At 45.4% G+C, this 17,935-nt stretch overlaps 1 pseudogene; it reads right to left on the bottom strand.

Moving 5' to 3' along the window:
• Positions 1-3,177: 3,177 nt before the first annotated feature.
• On the bottom strand, positions 3,178-8,322 carry LOC141087946 (uncharacterized; annotated as a pseudogene).
• Between the last annotated feature and the right edge of the window lie 9,613 nt (positions 8,323-17,935).

Below are 17,935 nucleotides of genomic sequence, written 5' to 3'. Positions count from 1 at the left end.
TGGCGCTGCATTCGTGGCTTCTTTTTATAGCCTTTCCTATTGATGCTCCCCCTTTTTTTTTTTTTTGTCCCTTCTGCGCATGCACGGGCGTTCTCCCGCGATCGCCGCCTCCTGTCTTGACCCCGGAAGTCCTCATACCACTTCTGGGTTGCCTCTGCCTGGGAGCGTCGCTGGAAGTGCTGATGCAGCGGCCGTCGGACGGTGACACCCACGCATCCGGCCGCAACCCCCTTGCCGCAGGTATGACCCCCAGTAGCGCTGCCTGGCACAACGCTCAGGCTCTTCTGCTTCCTCTTGGGGGGGGGCGTGCGGCCACCATCCCCGATATGCCCCAATGGCATTTGTAATGCGCTCGCCCCCTTCCTGGGGGGGGGGTATACGCCATGTCCCCTCAGTGAGCCTTGGCACTCTCTTACCTCCGGCCTCACCTGCATTACCAGCTCTGGGGGGGGGAAAAATCACCTCTCCGCCTGACGCTGCCTCCGGTCCTGGGGCCCCTGCTGCTCATATTATGCACGCAGGCGGCTACCAGACCAGGTATCCTCTTCTGCGGGTTCCTTTCCAGGAACAGGAAACCAAAAACTGAGGGAGCGAGGGGGACCGCCCCATTTATCTCTCTGTAGGTTTCCTGTTCCTGGGGCGGATCCCCTCTCTCAGTGGGTGCTGTCGTGGCGAAGAGGAAAAAATGCTCTATTTAATAGGGTAGATGTAACACTGGGAAGTTGTCCCAGTGCTGCACTTCTCCTTTAAGTTAAAACAATATCTGCTTTATTAAGCAGCCCCCATCCCACCAACCCCCACAAATCAATGTGTTTATGTGCATTCAGACATATTTATTTACATTTATTTATTTACATTTGCCAATAAATAAAACATACTGTCATTCTTAAACACTCCTGACAGGTCAAAATGGGATAATAAGAGCTTATTGAGACTGAACAGCAACTATCACAGTGGAAAATCCACCGGATTCTACAGGAAATATATCTAAATATCTAGAACGAAAAAATATATAATTTTAACTCTGGATCTCCCTGGTTTATCAGAACAATGTATGACAATGCAGCTCCTCAGGTGGTTGTTTGTCAAGGGCAGTGCTAGATGCAGAGCCTCTAGCAAAATATGATATGCTACTATGTTCAAGCATGTAAACGCTAAGAATTTGACAGGGTGCTGCCTCAGATCAGCATACAGGCTAAAAATGCCCTTTGGTAGTGACGCACCCGCTGGGGCAGAGGGGTACTCGGGTCCGGGCCTGCGTCGGTGGCTGGGAATGCCGCGGTCACGGTGGCAGGCGGCCTGGCCCATGGCCCGGGCGACTGGATCCGCAGGGGCACGACAGTAGCCCATTGGGCAACTAGTGGGTGAACCCACATCATCCTAGCAAATCATAGTATGTAGTAACATGGTTATATGAGAAGGATTTAAAACAATATTTAAGTCTTGCAACAGAAGCTTGTTAAAATTTAGAATTTGATGGCCATGAAAGAATTTTAGGACACTTCAGACATCTTTCATCTCACAGCAGCTCAGGTCAGTAGTGATTTCAATAGAAGCTTAATTTGCCAAGTTGAATTTGGCCTAAGCAAAGGTCATCATCGCTGCAGTGCTCAAGGCATGTCTGAAGTGGACTTGCAAGATCTAAAATTAATTTACACAGAATACTATTGATTTATTAGGATGATGAATATTGTCTTTCTGCTTGTCAATCTAAAAGAGAAATAAATACCGTATTTTTCGCTTTATAAGACGCACCCCCAAATGTGGTGAAGGAATAGAGAATTTTTTAATAAATGGGGTCCGTCTTATAATGCCAGTGTCCGTCTAACAAATCATATAGGGTATAAGTCCCTCATAGCCCCCCCACCCTAAAATTAGCCCCCTTAATCTGGATATGGCCACCTTATATTGAATATAGCCCCCTTGTGCTGGCACACGGGCACCCTGTGGCTGGCACACATCACCCTGTGGCTGGCACACTGGCCCCTGTGGCTGGCACACATCACCCTGTGGCTGGCACACTGGCCCCCCTGTGGCTGGCACACTGGCCCCCCTGTGGCTGGCACACTGGCCCCCTGTGGCTGGCACACATCACCCTGTGGCTGGCACACTGGCCCCCCTGTGGCTGGCACACATCACCCTGTGGCTGGCACACTGGCCCCCCTGTGGCTGGCACACATCACCCTGTGGCTGGCACACTGGCCCCCCTGTGGCTGGCACACATCACCCTGTGGCTGGCACACTGGCCCCCCTGTGGCTGGCACACATCACCCTGTGGCTGGCACACTGGCCCCCCTGTGGCTGGCACACTGGCCCCTGTGGCTGGCACACATCACCCTGTGGCTGGCACACTGGCCCCTGTGGCTGGCACACATCACCCTGTGGCTGGCACACTGGCACCCTGTGGCTGGCACACATCACCCTGTGGCTGGCACACTGGCCCCCCTGTGGCTGGCACACATCACCCTGTGTTAGATATCGCCTCCATGCTGCTGCTTTTAGTAAAATAAACTCTTTCCTTACCTTCTCAGCGCTGTCCCTCCTCATGTCTCCCTCAGTGTGGTTGAGCTCCTCCTCCACTTCCTGGTTCTCAGAGCCGGTCATGTGATCAGCACAGCAGAGTGCTGATGACAGCAGCAGCAGAGACACCGGGAGATCAGCGCTGGAGGAGGTAAGGAAAGAGTTTTTTATTTTACTATGGGCAGCAGCATGGGGGCGATATCTAACACAGGGGATCATGTGCGATCAAAGGAGGGCGCAGGCAGCTATAATATGCACCGCTCCCCCAGCCAGTCACCGTGGTGCGGTTTCAGCACCATGGTGATGGACAGCGGCAGTGCATATTATATGAGCGGGAGCAGGAGATCAAAGGCTCCCTTCGGCAGCTTTTACCAGCTCACAGCACTGCTCCAAAGCTGCCCCCACCTCCCCTGGACCCTGCAGTACATATATATATATACACCCCCTCCCCCGTATATTCGGATTATAAGACGCACCCCCTACTTTCCCCCAAAATTTGGGGGAACAAAAGTGCGTCTTATAAAGCGAAAAATACGGTAAACATCGAAAAGATAAAAGTGCATGCAATCAATGTGCCTCTGCTTGACTTCAACTAGTGTTGAGCGAGCATGAGGCTGCTTGGAGCCACTCGATACTCAATCAAATATTCACAGTGCTTGTCACCAATGCTCAGAATCACCTGCAGGCTTTATTCTGGAGCTCACCAATGTCCAAGACTCACCCGATGCTCTAAGATCAGAGATTACTCCGCATCTATGCACATAAAGGCATTGATGATGTCACATTTAAATGACTGGTCTCATGACTGGGACATAACTGCCTTTATATGGATACAAGAAGAGGTGTTTGACTGACATCATCAATGCCTTTGAATTTATAGACAGGCAAGAAATCTCAGAAGTCAGTGTCAGGTGATTATTAAACAGCGCTCTGAGTGCAGGTAAAGAGCTGCAGCAGCCTGCGGGTTGCACTCTTGGGCTCTGCAGGCTGCACTTTGCGGCTCTGGTGAGCTCCTGAGGGAAGGGAGACTTTGGGGCAGGCGGTCCCCAGTTTTTACATTTCTCCAGACATCCTCCCCTCTACCAAGTGGAGGGAGTCTGGAAAAATTCTTGGGTCAAGCACATCGATTCTTTGCGAAGTGTTCAGCTTGACTATCAAGCATTCGAGCACTTTGGTGCTCAACCATCACTAACTACAACAACTACTTTACTTCCCCGAGGCAAAATCCAATTGATTGTGACATCTCGAGTCCTCTTAATTCTTCCATCTGGACTGGAATCTTCATTGTGAAATATGGCTCTTCCTCCATCTATAGGGAAAAAAATACATTAAATACTATTAAATCCTAGTTTAAGGCATACATTATTTGATTGTAACATTTTACAAATTTTTTCTGCTACCGCATTCAACAATTCTCCAAAGCACACAGGTGCACATACACTAACACACATCTACTGCATATTTACCCATTTTTTACCATTTTAGTAATCATTTCTTTAATTGATGCAATATTTCAGTCACTCTTGGTAGGTTCCTTTTCCAGCCTTGATTTTGAATGTGTCTTTCTACTTCTGATATTTTCACATTACTTTTCTGAAGCATTCCTATAAAGAACACATAATTGAATTTTGTAACATGATAATGTAAAATAGATTCTTTAAAAAATGGTAAACATTTAAACATCTTACCAGTGATATGATCGACTCGCATTTTGTTCTGTATCTTCCTCCATCGATCACCAAAGTATCGCCAATAAGTTCTGGACTCTTCTCGACATATGCTTGGTGATGGCACATTCTTCTCTAGAGCAATGGGATATTTTTCAGTAAAACTTTTGAAATGTTCCTCCTTAGACATCAGCTTATGGGTAGGACAACTGTCTCTCTTTTCTTTGGAAATTATTTCTTTTCGCTTTACAGCTCTGAAAAAAAATAAATGCCACATATTAGTGTCAGAAAACTCATTTATAACATTTGAATTTCAAAAATGAATGCCATCAAATTGCTTGTCTTCTTACCTGGTAGATGTTTGTAACCCTATCTGCCTCTGCCTAGTAGATCTTCTTACAGTGTCATGCAATGATTTTTTGGCACTGAAATGAAAAAAGCATAATGCAATATTGCATGCAAACATTTATTAGTTTAGAACAGTTGTATTATTTTTGAGGTTATATCAACCTTGAAATGTACGTTTCATCGTTGATGTCACTTTCAGATTCTTCTTCCTGCCCACTTTGGTGACTTGACTCTTCTTTGTCAGTGGCATCTTCATCTTCTTCCTGGCTTTCGTCTGTAGTCTCTTCCACTGCTGCCTCTTGATTTCTTTACAGCAGACAAGAGAAGCAAAAAGTATTATACTTGGTGATCATACCCAACATTTTTTGCTATGTTTCTAATGACCCCCAAAAACCAAGCTCTAATATCCAATCCTTGTGGAGACCCTGTTGGACACAATCCTACAACAACCTGCTCATAGGACAGGAAACCTATGGTCTATGTTTCTCAGCAAGTAGTAGGATGGCGGTGTATTTTAGAATATAGGTAACTTTGCATCCTTTTGACAGTTCTCTGACTTGAACCTCTCTCCAAAGATGTGGAAATCTGATTTGGATTAAGCCACCCAAATGCATCCGCATCCTCTTGACTCCAAAATTCCAGTTTACCTATCCTTTTTATATTGTATAAGGATTGAACACCCATTTCTTTGTCCCTTTTCAAAAAATTACCTTGAGGTAGCAGCTTGGGGCCTATCACTGTCATCGTGTCTTCTCTGCATCACTGTTGCATCTTGATTTCTTTTCAGCAGACAAGGGAAAAACAAAAACTATTATACTTGGCAAACAAAATTAATAAATGCCACAAAGCAATAATCATCTGCCCCTTTCTTAATATATTACCGTGAGGTGCTAGCTATGGGCTCATCACCGTTATAAAGTCCTGTCTGCCTAACAAGCTCGGGAAGGAATTTTTTCCCCAATGAGAAGCTTACTGTTTGCCACATGGGTTTTTTTTTGCCTTCGTCTGGGTCAACATGTTAGGGCAAGTTAGGATAGGATATGGGTTAAACTAGATGGACTTAAAGTCTTCCTTCAACCTTATAACTATGTTACTATGTTCTCTGAGTCGCAGTACATATTCAACCACCGAGACGCCCATAGTTTTGGGGTCGCTCTCCCAACAGTCCTTAATCAAATCAAGTGGCCCCCTGACCCTCCTTCCATAAACCAGTTCAAAGGGGGAGAATCCTGTAGACGCCTGGGGTACCTCTCTGTACTCAAAGAACAGATGAGGGAGGTACCTTTGAGCATTTGTTTTATTGTCCCATTAAAAATGTCGCAGAGTCCATTGGTTTGGGGATGATAGGCGCTGGCCACATTTTTTCGCAGAGGCTTTCCATCAGATTGGACATGAATTGAGTTCCCTGATCGGTTACCATTTCCCTGGGGAAACCCACACGAGAGAAAAAGTTCAGTAAAGCATCCGCCACTTTGTCTGCTCAGATGGAGGACAGTGCTACAGCTTCAGGATATCATGTAGCATAGTCCACCACTGTGAGGATGTACTTTTTTCCAGAGCTGCTGGAAAGGCTCATTGAGCACTGGCAGTGGTATCAATGGGGCTTTCTGTATATTCAGAGACTTTCCAACTCTCTAACAAACTACACAGGATCGACATTAATTGGCAATATCTGTCCCCCATCTTGGGCCAATAAAAGTTATGTGTCAGGCGAGCTTTAGTCTTTTGTATTCGAAGGTGTCTAGCAACAGGAATTTCATGAGCAATTCTCAATAATTGTTCCCTAAATAGATAAGGAACGGACCAGCCACTTTTCACAGTCTCAAGGTTCTGCATTATCCATGGGGACAGTCTCTTTATAGAGTCTGCCCTGGTTCCAGTATATTCTCTCTTTGTCAGAAGCAGCAAGGGGTTGGTCTGCAAGGCATCTGAGCTTCTCCAGACAGTCATCTGTCCGCAAGGCCTCCTGGAAACTGTCAGTCTGCAGCTCCTGGCCTAGTGTGAATGCCAGTCTCTGGACTGAAGCGGAGTCTTCAGTGTCGGTTATCAGGGACCTCGGTGGGTCTGCCATGTGAGGTGGCTCCCGGGCCATAGTATGGTCCTCCGGTTCTGGCAGTTCTATCCGAGACTCATCTCACAGCTGCCATGTACGTACATTCCTGTGCAGTGGTACATTTTCCCTCCTCACACGGGATCTCAGGTGGGTCACTTGCTTCCACCTTCTCTGTAGCATTTACTTGCAAGGGAGGGACATAGTGGGACACCATCCTCCCCAAGTCTGTGCCTAGCATCACATTGGTGGGAATAGCCTCTGATACTCCCACCTCTCTGTCCTTTCCCTGCTCCCCAGTCCAGGTATACATGGGCCACGGGCAAGGCAGGGCTGACACCTCCAATCCCAGTTATAGACATAGTCTTTCCTGGTGTGATATCGGCAGGGTTTACCATTACTGGGAGCACCAGAGTCACCTCTGCCCCAGTGTCTTTGAGGTCAATGGTGACTTTATTACCAACATTGACAGATTGACAGTTCTCATTGGTTCTCACATCAGAGCCGGCCACAAAGAGGACAGAAGGTGGGGACCCAGATGGCTTTGGGGTTGTAGTTGGGAGTTTCTCCCTCTCAGGGCACACTGCGAGAACATGTCCTACTTTGCTGCAGGAGAAGCACTGGCATACATCGTCTAAAGAATGTCTATTCCCCAGGACCCCATACGAGATGGGTTTGGATGGCACTGGTGATCGGCCGACAGAGGGAGAAAGGTCCCCGTTTGGCTTATCTCCCTTCCAGCTGAATACTGATGGCTTCCGCACCTTAGGCATCCTGTTAGCCATCTAACAGTCAGCAATATTTGCGGCCTGATCTGTAGTTCGTGGCTCTCGATCACACACAAATTGTCATACATCTGTGGGGCACATATGAAGAAATTGATCCTTGACCATAAGATCCATTAAGTCCTCAAAACTGTTAACAGAAAGTCCCCTGATCCATTGGTGGAACGTGGTTGTCAAGGTGCTCACAACATCCGCATAGCCGTCAGTTAATCTACATTGTAGGTTCCGGAACTTTCTCTGATACAACCTAACCCCAGAGTGTATTTCCTGATCAGGGCCTCTTTTTTTGCCTCATAGTCCACATCTAGCTCTGGTGGGAGGCCAGCAAAAACTTTTAGGGCTTTGCCTCTCAACCCTGGGGTTAGATACTGCGCCCACTGCTCACAGTGTAGATGGTATTGCCTGCAGGTTTTCTAGAACTTCCGAAGGAAAGTATCTGTCTGTATCTTTCTCCATCACAGGGAAGTTTTCCAAACGTGGTCTCCTTGGATTTATGTCCTGGAAGGGGGTCAGCTGCGGGATGTTACCCCTTTCTATTTGAGCCATCTGAAGCTTGAAAGCTCTCAGCCTGGCGTTCTGCAGCAGCAGCCTGGCATTCTGAAGCCTCTCTCTCAGCCTGTTGGTACTGTAGAATAAGCTGCATGCACAGCTTATTCCCAGCTGTTGTAAGTCCCAGCTGTTGTAAGTCCATTTGTAAAGTAGAGTCCATTGGCTCCTCAGCACTGGCATTACTGGCACTTCCAGAAGGTAGCTCCGATGCAAGAGCTGGCATTGCAGGGTCTCTCTGAGGTGGACTCTCTCTTTGGTCAGATGCTTCAGTATTTTGCTCTATGCCCTGCTCGACCAAGGCGCGTATCAGCAGCTCCTTGGATTTGTCTGCTGTTTCTATTCCTCTCTGCTCACAGAGGTCGGTCAGAGCCTCTTTCCTCTGCTTCTTGTACAGGGCTGCCATATCAATGAACAGCCTTTGCCAAGTAAAAGATAGAATAGAAAAACAGGGAAGGGATACTGTTTACAAGTATGTCTAAGTAAGCACTGAGCTGAATCTTGCAGAACTGGTGCACTTCTCGCAAGGATACCAATTCTTTAGTACAGGGAGTAGTTGCTTAAATCATGCAGTAAAGCTCTAATAGAATATATTCTATCTCACCTCTCTGCCACTAATTGTCATAAATTACCAGTGTCACGAAGTGACTGGCCCTGTGTGACATGACCCAGCAAGCGGTCGGTCACTAAACGGAACACAAACAAGGGAACACCGGGGACACAATTGCAACGGTGGGCCGTGCGATAAGGAACGGGGAAATGGACACCTCCTGCACTCTCCTGAGGGTGTGCCTTGGTCTATCCTGACGTCCCTATACGGCTTCTTTCAAACCGTTGCCGAGCAGGATACCTTAGCCCTCACTTGCCCTGCACCTAACCCTCAGTAGGGAATTGGCAAGTGCGGACACTGGTCCCACCGCTGCACTAATATAACACCAAGGGAAGATATAACAGGCAAGGTAAGACAAACAACACTTAGTTTTCTCTGCTGCAATGCACCGCACAGCAGAGTAGGCACCAAATCACAGCATTCAGCTGAAGCACGACTGCACCAGAAGGCTCTCGTCTTCAGAACGGTTGGTTTCCAAAAAGACCTGTATCACCAACACCAGCTGAAGCATCAGGTGACATTTTAAAGGAAGGTGGGATGGTCACCATCTGCATCAGCAAATTCACCAGCCATGTGGTTACACTAACGGCCACCGAGGAGAAAAACTGATATTAACCCCCAATGGCCTGAAAGGAAAAAAGTTTTAATGTGAGAATCCAGATCTGACACAGATCCAAAAATGGATCATGACAACCAGGGTGATATATTCGTATATCCCACCATGTCTAAAATTTTGTGATGAAAGATATTTTCTGGAAATAACCATGGATATTTGATTAATATTGAGTTGTGCTTTACAGATTATGCCCAGACTTGTTGAACGACTTGACCCATTTGATTACCACTTTGAGTCTGGCATGCTGAAGGAATGGGGTCAGTTTTCAAAGCAACCGAACTTGGTGTGCAAAACCTCTCATGCAAGGATTTTTGACTTCTATACGTTGTCTTGGGAGACCCAAAGGAACCTGCACCTTAGCACGCCTTACGCCTGCTACCTTCATACTTCCGAATGGTTACCTAGATATCAATGCAGTCCCAAAACATACCCTATATAAACGAGCTGCAGACAACCACCCAGGCCGAACGGTAGACCTCATATTGGACATGGGGCTAGGGGATAAGAGTATATTAATTTACCCTGTTATTACATAAATGTTTGTACTACTAGTATATATAACCACTAGAACTGGTATATATGCTATGACGACACTATGTAAAGAGACAGATCATAGACACTCAGTTATCACATCTGCAAAATATCACAATACTTCTTCAGTAATCATGTATGACAAGATTTACAAACAAAGTATCTGTTGGTGAACAGAATTCGTCCCAGGCTACCATAACATGGGGAAGTAGCTGATGGATAAATTGACTGGAATAATAAAAAGGAGGAATTGTTATGGTAAATATTTATACTTTCTTTTTATTATTATTTGACAATTAAATCTACCTATATATCTTTCCTAATTTTGTATTTTAGTATTATCTTTATAAGTGTTATTCATAGAAGCAAAAGCATAGGGTTTTGTATCTTATATAGAGATGTCTGTTGCGTTAAACATTCCTTTGCTTTTGAAAGTATAATAAGCTGGCTAGAAAGGAATTTGACAGAATCCATAAGTTACGATTTTGTTTTTTCCAACTTAAATATCTTCTCTCTTAGGTAATATAATATAACTTGCGACTGGGCATCTCAGAGTCAGACAAGCCTGTACGCTAACAGACACTGGTTGTGTGTAGTGATGAGTGAGTATACTCGTTGCTCAGATTTTCCTGAGCATGCTCGGGTGTCCTCCGAGTATTTTGGCGTGCTCGGAGATTTAGTTTGCGTAGGCTTATCTGCTGTCTATCAGTCGCAAATCATGCAGATGAGGTGACGAAAACTAAATCTCCGAGCACGCAAAAATACTCGGAAGACACCCGGGCATGCTTGGAAAAACCCGAGCAACAAGTATACTCGCTCATCACTAGATATGTGCCCTTGTCTCCAATCGATCGACTCTCTGATTTGATCAAAACTGGCAAATGTGTGAACATTTTGAATTTTTCCCTAAACTTTCCTTATAGATTTCCACATCTGGACCCAATATTTATATATTTATTTATTTTACTTATTTATTTATATAGTGCCATTAATTCCACAGCGCTTTACAGACATTATTGGCACTGTCCCCTTTAGGGCTCAGAATCTAAATTTCCTATCAGTATGTCTTTGAAATGTGGAAGGAAACCGGAGAACCCGGGGGAAACCCATGCAAACGTGGGGAGAACATACTTGCAGATTTGTCCTTTAAGGCTGGGGTCACACTTGTGAGAAACTCTCACGAATCTCACACCTCAATACTCTCACTACCGCCTTAGGGCAGCACGGTGGCTCAGTGGTAAGCATTGCAGCCCTGGGGTCCTGGGTTCGAATCCCACCAAGGACCACATCTGCAAGGAGTTTGTATGTTCTCCCCGTGTTTGTGTGGGTTTCCTCCGGGTACTCCGGTTTCCTCCCACACTCCAAAGACATACTGATAGGGAATTCAGATTGTGAGCCCCATCGGGGACAGTGATGAAAATGTGTGCAAACTGTAAAGCGCTGCGGAATATGTTAGCGCTATATAAAAATAAAGATTTTTATTATTATTAAGGCAGATGGTGTTTGATCATGGATGCACGTTTCAAGCATTGTATGCAGAGGCGTATCTAAGGGTGGGTAGCTGGAGCATGTGCCTAATGCAGCGGTCCGAAGTGTCTCCCCAGCAGCTTCTTACTGCAGCCCCCCAGACTGGGAGTCAACAGTTCTCTGAGCAGGCTGTCAGGCTGACAGCAAGCACAGAGAACTGCAGCTCATTACCTCCCAGTGTTCAATTGTACTCGCATCTTGTGCAGGGAATATAGTTTGGGGCAATAATTTACTCAGGGGCTCAGCATAAGGCAAATATTTTTATTTGGGAGCATTATAAAAGCACTCCTATCTTTAACCCCTTTCTGTCATCAGACGTACTATCCCGTCCATGTGACCTAGGACCTAATTCCCATGGACGGGATAGTACGTCATAGCGATCAGCAGTGCTCCCCCCAGGTGTCAGCTGATTATCACCCCTGGGACATAAACGCCTGGGACACTGCGATCAAACATGATCGCAGTGTACCGGGGGATTAGGGAAGCATCGGCAGGGAGGGGGCTCCCTCAGTGCTTCCCTGAGACCCTCATAGCAGCGCGATGTGCTGCGCTGTTCTGAGGGCCGCCTTCCCTGCAGGCCCCTGGATCCAAGATGGCCGCGGGGGCCTGCAGGAAGGCGGCTTCCTCCATGCCTGCAGAGAGCAGGCATGGAGGAAGCCTGGGCAGCACCTGTCAGATCACTGATCTGACACAGCGCTGTGTGAAGTGTCAGATCAGCGATCTGACACTTAACAGTAATGTCCCCCCGGGACAATAAAATAAAGTTAAAAAAAAAAAAGTGTAAAAATAATTTATAAAAAAAATCCCTAAATAAATAGAAAAAAACAAAAATATTCCCTAACAAATTCATTTTTTGGAAATAAAAAAAAAACAAAAACAGTACACATATTTAGTATCGCCACGTACGTAACGACCCACCCTACAAAAAACAGTCCCACAAGTTAACCCCTTTAGTGAACCCCTTAAAAAAAAAAACAAAGCAAAAACCAATGCTTTATCATCATACCCACCGACCATAAAGTGCAATAACGCGCAATCAGTAAGACGGATATATATAACCACTAGCTGAAGAGCCCGGCGCTGCCCGGGCATAGTAACTAACTGTGGTAAGTGATAGAAAATTATAATTATCCTCCATCCCATAGTCCCGTGCCCATATACCCATCATACATATCCATGATCCCATAGGCCCGTGCCCATATACCCATCATACATATCCTCCATCCCATAATCGAGTGCCCATATACCCATCACACATCCTCCATCCCATAGTCCCATGCCCATATACCCATCATACATATTCTCCATCCCATAGTCCCATGCCCATATACCGATCATACATATTCTCCATCCCATAGTCCCATGCCCATATACCCATCATACATATTCGCCATCCCATAGTCGAGTGCCCATATAACCATCACACATCCTTCATCTCATAGTCCCATGCCCATATACCCATCATACATATCCTCCATCCCATAGTCCAGAGCCCATATACCCATCATACATATCCGCTATCTCATAGTCCCGTGCCCATATACCGTCATACATATCCTCCATCCTATAGTCCAGTGCCCATATAGCCATCACACATCCTCCATCCCATAGTCCTGTGCCCATATACATATCCGCCATCCCATAGTTCCGTGCCCATATACCCATCAAACATATCCTCCATCCCATAGTCCAGTGCCCATATACCCATCACACATCCCCCATCCCATAGTCCCATTCCCATATACCCATTACACATCCTCCATCCCATAGTCCCATGCCCATATACCCATCATACATATTCGCCATCCCATAGTCGAGTGCCCATATACCCATCACACATCCTTCATCTCATAGTCCCGTTCCCATATACCCGTCATACATATCCTCCATCCCATAGTCCGGTGCCCATATACTCATCACACATCCTCCATCTCATAGTCAACCATTATGACATCATAATGAGCGGCGGCAGGGCTTGCAACCTATGATGACATCAGCGTCGCCATGGCAACCATTGTGACATCATAATGAGGGGCGGGGCTTGATACGCACACACTGTTTCCCCAGTATGCAAATAGGGGCATTATGACATCATAATGAGGGGCGGGGCTTGACGCGTGCACACTTTTTCCCCCATTATGTAGATAGGGGCAAAATTTTTTGGTGAATTGGAACGCACGGGGTTAAAATTTCGCCTCACAACATAGCTTAGGACGCTCTCGGGGTCCAGACGTGTGACTGTGCCAAATTTTGTGGCTGTAGCTGCGACGGTGCGGATGCCTATCCCGGACATACAAACATACACACACACACATACATACACACTTTGAGCTTTATATATTAGACTAGATTATGGCCCGATGCTATCGCATCGGGAGGATGCCATAGCATCACACCTCTTGCCATGTTAACCCTCAACACACACACTCCTCTCACCTTTCACCATCTCCACTCACTCTTTCACTCCACATACGACCCCCTCTCTCACTCCGTCTCTCATACTTACGCCGTCATCGCCGCTGCTCCACGATCCCCGACATCTTCTTCCGCCGGCGCCATCCTGGATCCAGACGTTGTCCACGCCGGCGACATGTTCTTCCGGCGACGCCATCTTGAGTATCGTGAAATCCCACAATATTCAAGATGGCGTCGCCGGAAGAACATGTCGCCGGCGTGGACGACGTCGGGATCCAAAATGGCGTCGGCGAAATCTCGCGAGTTTTCGCTGACGCCATTTTGGATCCCGACGTCGTCCTCGCCGGCGACATGTTCTTGCGGCGACGCCATCTTCAGTATCGCGGGATTTCGCCAATCCAAAATAGCGTCGCCGCAGGAACATGTCGCCGGCGAGGATGCGGTCAGGATCCAAAATGGCGTCGGCGAAATCTCGCGAGATTTCGCCGACGCCATTTTGGATCCCGACGTCCTCCACGCCGGCGACATGCTCTTGCGGCGACGCCATCTTGACTATCGCGGGATTTCGCCGATCCAAAATAGCGTCGCCGCAAGAACATGTCGCCGGCGTGGAGGACGTCTGGATCCAGGATGGCGGGGATCGTGGATCAGCAGCGATGACAGCGTGAGCATGAGAGACGGAGTGAGAGAAAGGGTCGTATGTGGAGTGAAAGAGTGAGTGGACGTGAGTGGAGATGGTGAAAGGTGAGTGGAGATGGTGAAAGGTGAGAGGAGTGTGTGTGTTGAGGGTTAACATGGAAAGAGGTGTGCGGTGACGTCACCGGTTACAACTGGACGGAAGTTGTTACAACCGGAAGCTGCTTAGGGCATTTATTATTATAGATAGTACCACTGAAAACGTCATCTTGTCCCGCAAAAAACGAGCCACCACACAGCGTCATCAGCGAAAAAATAAAAAAGTTATAGCTCGCAGAATAAAGCGATGCAAAAATAATTATTTTTTATATAAAATGGTTTTCATTGCATAAAAGCACCAAAACATAAAAAAAAACACATAAATGAGGTATCGCTGTAACCATACTGACCCGAAGAATAAAACTGCTTTATCAATTTTACCACACGCAGAACGGTGTAAACGCACCCCCCAAAAGAAATTCATGAAATGCTGGTTTTTGTTCATTCTGCGTCCCAAAAATCGGAATAAAAAGCGATCAAAAAAGTCATGTGTCCGAAAATGGTACCAATAAAAACGTCAACTCGTCCCTCAAAAAATAAGACCTCACTTGACTCGGTGGGGCAAAATGTGGAAAAATTATAGCTCTCAAAATGTGGTGATGCAAAAACTATTTTTACAATAAAAAGCGTCTTTTAGCGTGCGACAGCTGCCAAACATAAAAACCCGCTAAAAATAGTAAATCAAACCGCCTTTATCACCTCCTTAGTTAGGGAAAAATAATGACATTTAAAAAAAAAAATGTATTTATTTCCATTTTCCCATTAGGGTTAGGTTAGGGCTAGGGCTGAGATTAGGGTTAGGGGTGTGTTGGGATTAGGGTTGGAGTTAGAATTGGGGGGTTTCCACTTTTTAGGCACATCAGGTGCTCAAAACGCAACATGGCGTCTGATCTCATTTCCAGCCAATTCAGCGTTGAAAAAGTCAAACGGTGCTCCTTCCCTTCCAAGCTCTGCCATGCGCCCAAACAGTGGTTTACCCCCATGTATGGGGTATCAGCCTACTCAGTTGCACAACAACTTTTGGGGACCAATTTTTCCTGTTACCCTTGGGAAAATAAAAAATTGGGGGCAAAAATATCATTTTTGTGAAAAAAAAATATGTTTTTTTATTTTTATTGCTCTACGTTATAAACTTCTGTGAAGCACCTGGGGGTTCAAAGTGCTCGTCACTACACATCTAGATAATTTCCTTGGGGGGGTCTAGTTTCCAAAATGGGGTCACTTTTGGGAGATTTCCACTGTTTAGGCACATCAGGAACTCTCCAAATGCAACAGGACACCCGCAGACCATTCCATCAAAGTCTGCATTCCAAAACATCACTACTTCCCTTCCGAGCCCCGACGTGTCCCCATACAGTAGTTTTCTCCCACATATGGGATATCAGCGTACTCAGGACAAATTGGACAACAACTTTTGGGGTCCAATTCTCCTGTTACCCTTGGGAAAATAAAAAAAATTGGAGACTAAAAGATCATGTTTGTGGAAAAAATATGATTTTTTTGAATTTCACACCCGGGCGTTATAAACTTCTGTGAAGCCCTTTGGGGTTCAAAGTGCTCACCACACATCTAGATAAGTTCCTTGGGGTCTAGTTTCCAAAATGGTGTCATTTGTAAGGGTTTCCACTGTTTTGGTACATCAGGGGCTTTCCCAATGCGACATGGCATCCAATCTCAATTCCAGCCAAAAAAGTCAAATGGCGCTGCCTCCCTTCCGAGCTCTGCCATGCGCCCAAATAGTCATTTACCCCTCATATGGGGTATCAGCATACTCAGGACAAATTGCACAATAACTTTCGGGGTCCTGTTACCCTTGGGAAAATAAAAATTGGGAGTGAAAAGATAATTTTTATGGAAAAAATATGATTTTTTTAATTGTACGGCTGTACGTTATAAACTTCTATGAAGCCCTTGGGGGTTCAAAGTTCTCACTACATATCTAGTTCCTTGGGGGGTCTCAGGACAAATTGCACAATAACTTCTGCAGTCCAATTTCTCCTGTTACCCTTGGTAAAATAAAAAAAATTGGACCTGAATTAATTTTTTTGTGAAAAAAGTTAAATGTTCATTTTTTTTAAACATTCAAAAAATTCCTGTGAAGCACCTGAAGGGTTAATAAACTTCTTGAATGTGGTTTTGAGCACCTTGAGGGATGCAGTTTTTAGAATGGTGTCACTTTTGAGTATTTTCTATCATATAGACCCCTCAAAGTGACTTCAAATGTGATGTGGTCTCTAAAAATAAAATGGTGTTGTAAAAATGAGAAATCGCTTGTCAACTTTTAACCCTTATAACTTCCTAATAAAAAAAAAATTTTGTTCCCAAATTGTGCTGATGTAAAGTAAACATGTGGGAAATGTTATTTATTAAGTTTTTTGTGTGCCATATCTCTGTGATTTAAGGGCAAAAAAATTCAAAGTTGCAAAATTGCAAAATTTTCAAAATTTTCGCCAAATTTCCATTTTTTCACAAATAAACGCAAGTTATATGAATTAAATTTTACCACTAACACGAAGTACAATATGTCACGAGAAAACAATGTCAGAATCACCGGGATCCATGGAAGCATTCCAGAGTTATTACCTCATAAACGAACAGTGGTCAGAATTGTAAAAATTGGCCCGGTCATGAACGTGCAAACCACCCTTGTGGGTAAAGGGGTTAAGGGCAGTGCGTGGGGGATGTGCTGCAGGAAACCGGAGAAGATGGAAATCTGCAGACACGGCTGTGGATGAGAAAACTCATGGAGTCTGTAAAAGAAGAAGAAAAGAAAGAGAATGACTCCAGAGACAACGTCATCTATAAGGTATGTGGATGTAAATGTTTTATTGTGATACTGACTAATTCTCATATTTTCATTTACGTTTGGAATATTAAAGGAGTTGTCCAAGTTTGTGATGATTCTGCAGTCATTCTATGTGACTGCAGGCGTCTGAATTCTCACAGTGCGCACTGCACACTGTCAGGATTCTCTCGTGACGGCTATTTGCATATATGTGATCACGTGCTGACTAGACATGCGTGACCTCACTCAAAAATTAATTGAGCGAGACCGGGAATGTCTAGTCAGAATGTGGTGAGAAGTATACAAATCACATACTTGTGTAAGGAAGAATCCTAAAAGTGTGCAGTGCATGCACTGTGAGAATTCAGTAGCCTGCAGCCCCCTTTAGTCACTTCAGACTTTCATCTCAAACCTAGACGCACCCTTTAATTATACAATGAAGCCCTGCAGCCAATCCTAACAGTGTGAAATATACTCACTGTCAGGATTCAGCAGTAATCACTCATGCGATTTTCATACTTACGCTGTTACGTGACAACGAGCTTCTATTTTGCTTCTTTCAGTTTTTCACTGAACACTGAATTAGTGCGCGCAGCAAGTGACTAAATGTGCGAATCGCATATGTGCATGGGGGGAGGGAGAGGGAAGGCACCAAACTGAAATCTTGCCCTGGGTGCCAGGAAACCTAGATACACCCCTGATCGTATGTCTTAGGCTAGTTTCACACTTGCTTTTTTTTGCTGCGCGTTTTTCCCGCAAAAAAACGCATTGAAAAAACGCATACAAATGCATACAAACGC

Source organism: Dendrobates tinctorius, unplaced genomic scaffold, assembly GCF_039654945.1.
Source record: "Dendrobates tinctorius isolate UK_male_01 unplaced genomic scaffold, ASM3965494v1 ptg000036l, whole genome shotgun sequence".
NCBI lineage: Eukaryota > Metazoa > Chordata > Amphibia > Anura > Dendrobatidae > Dendrobates > Dendrobates tinctorius.
The sequence above is the reverse complement of the archived record's forward strand: the minus strand, read 5'-3'. Positions and strand labels throughout refer to the sequence as shown.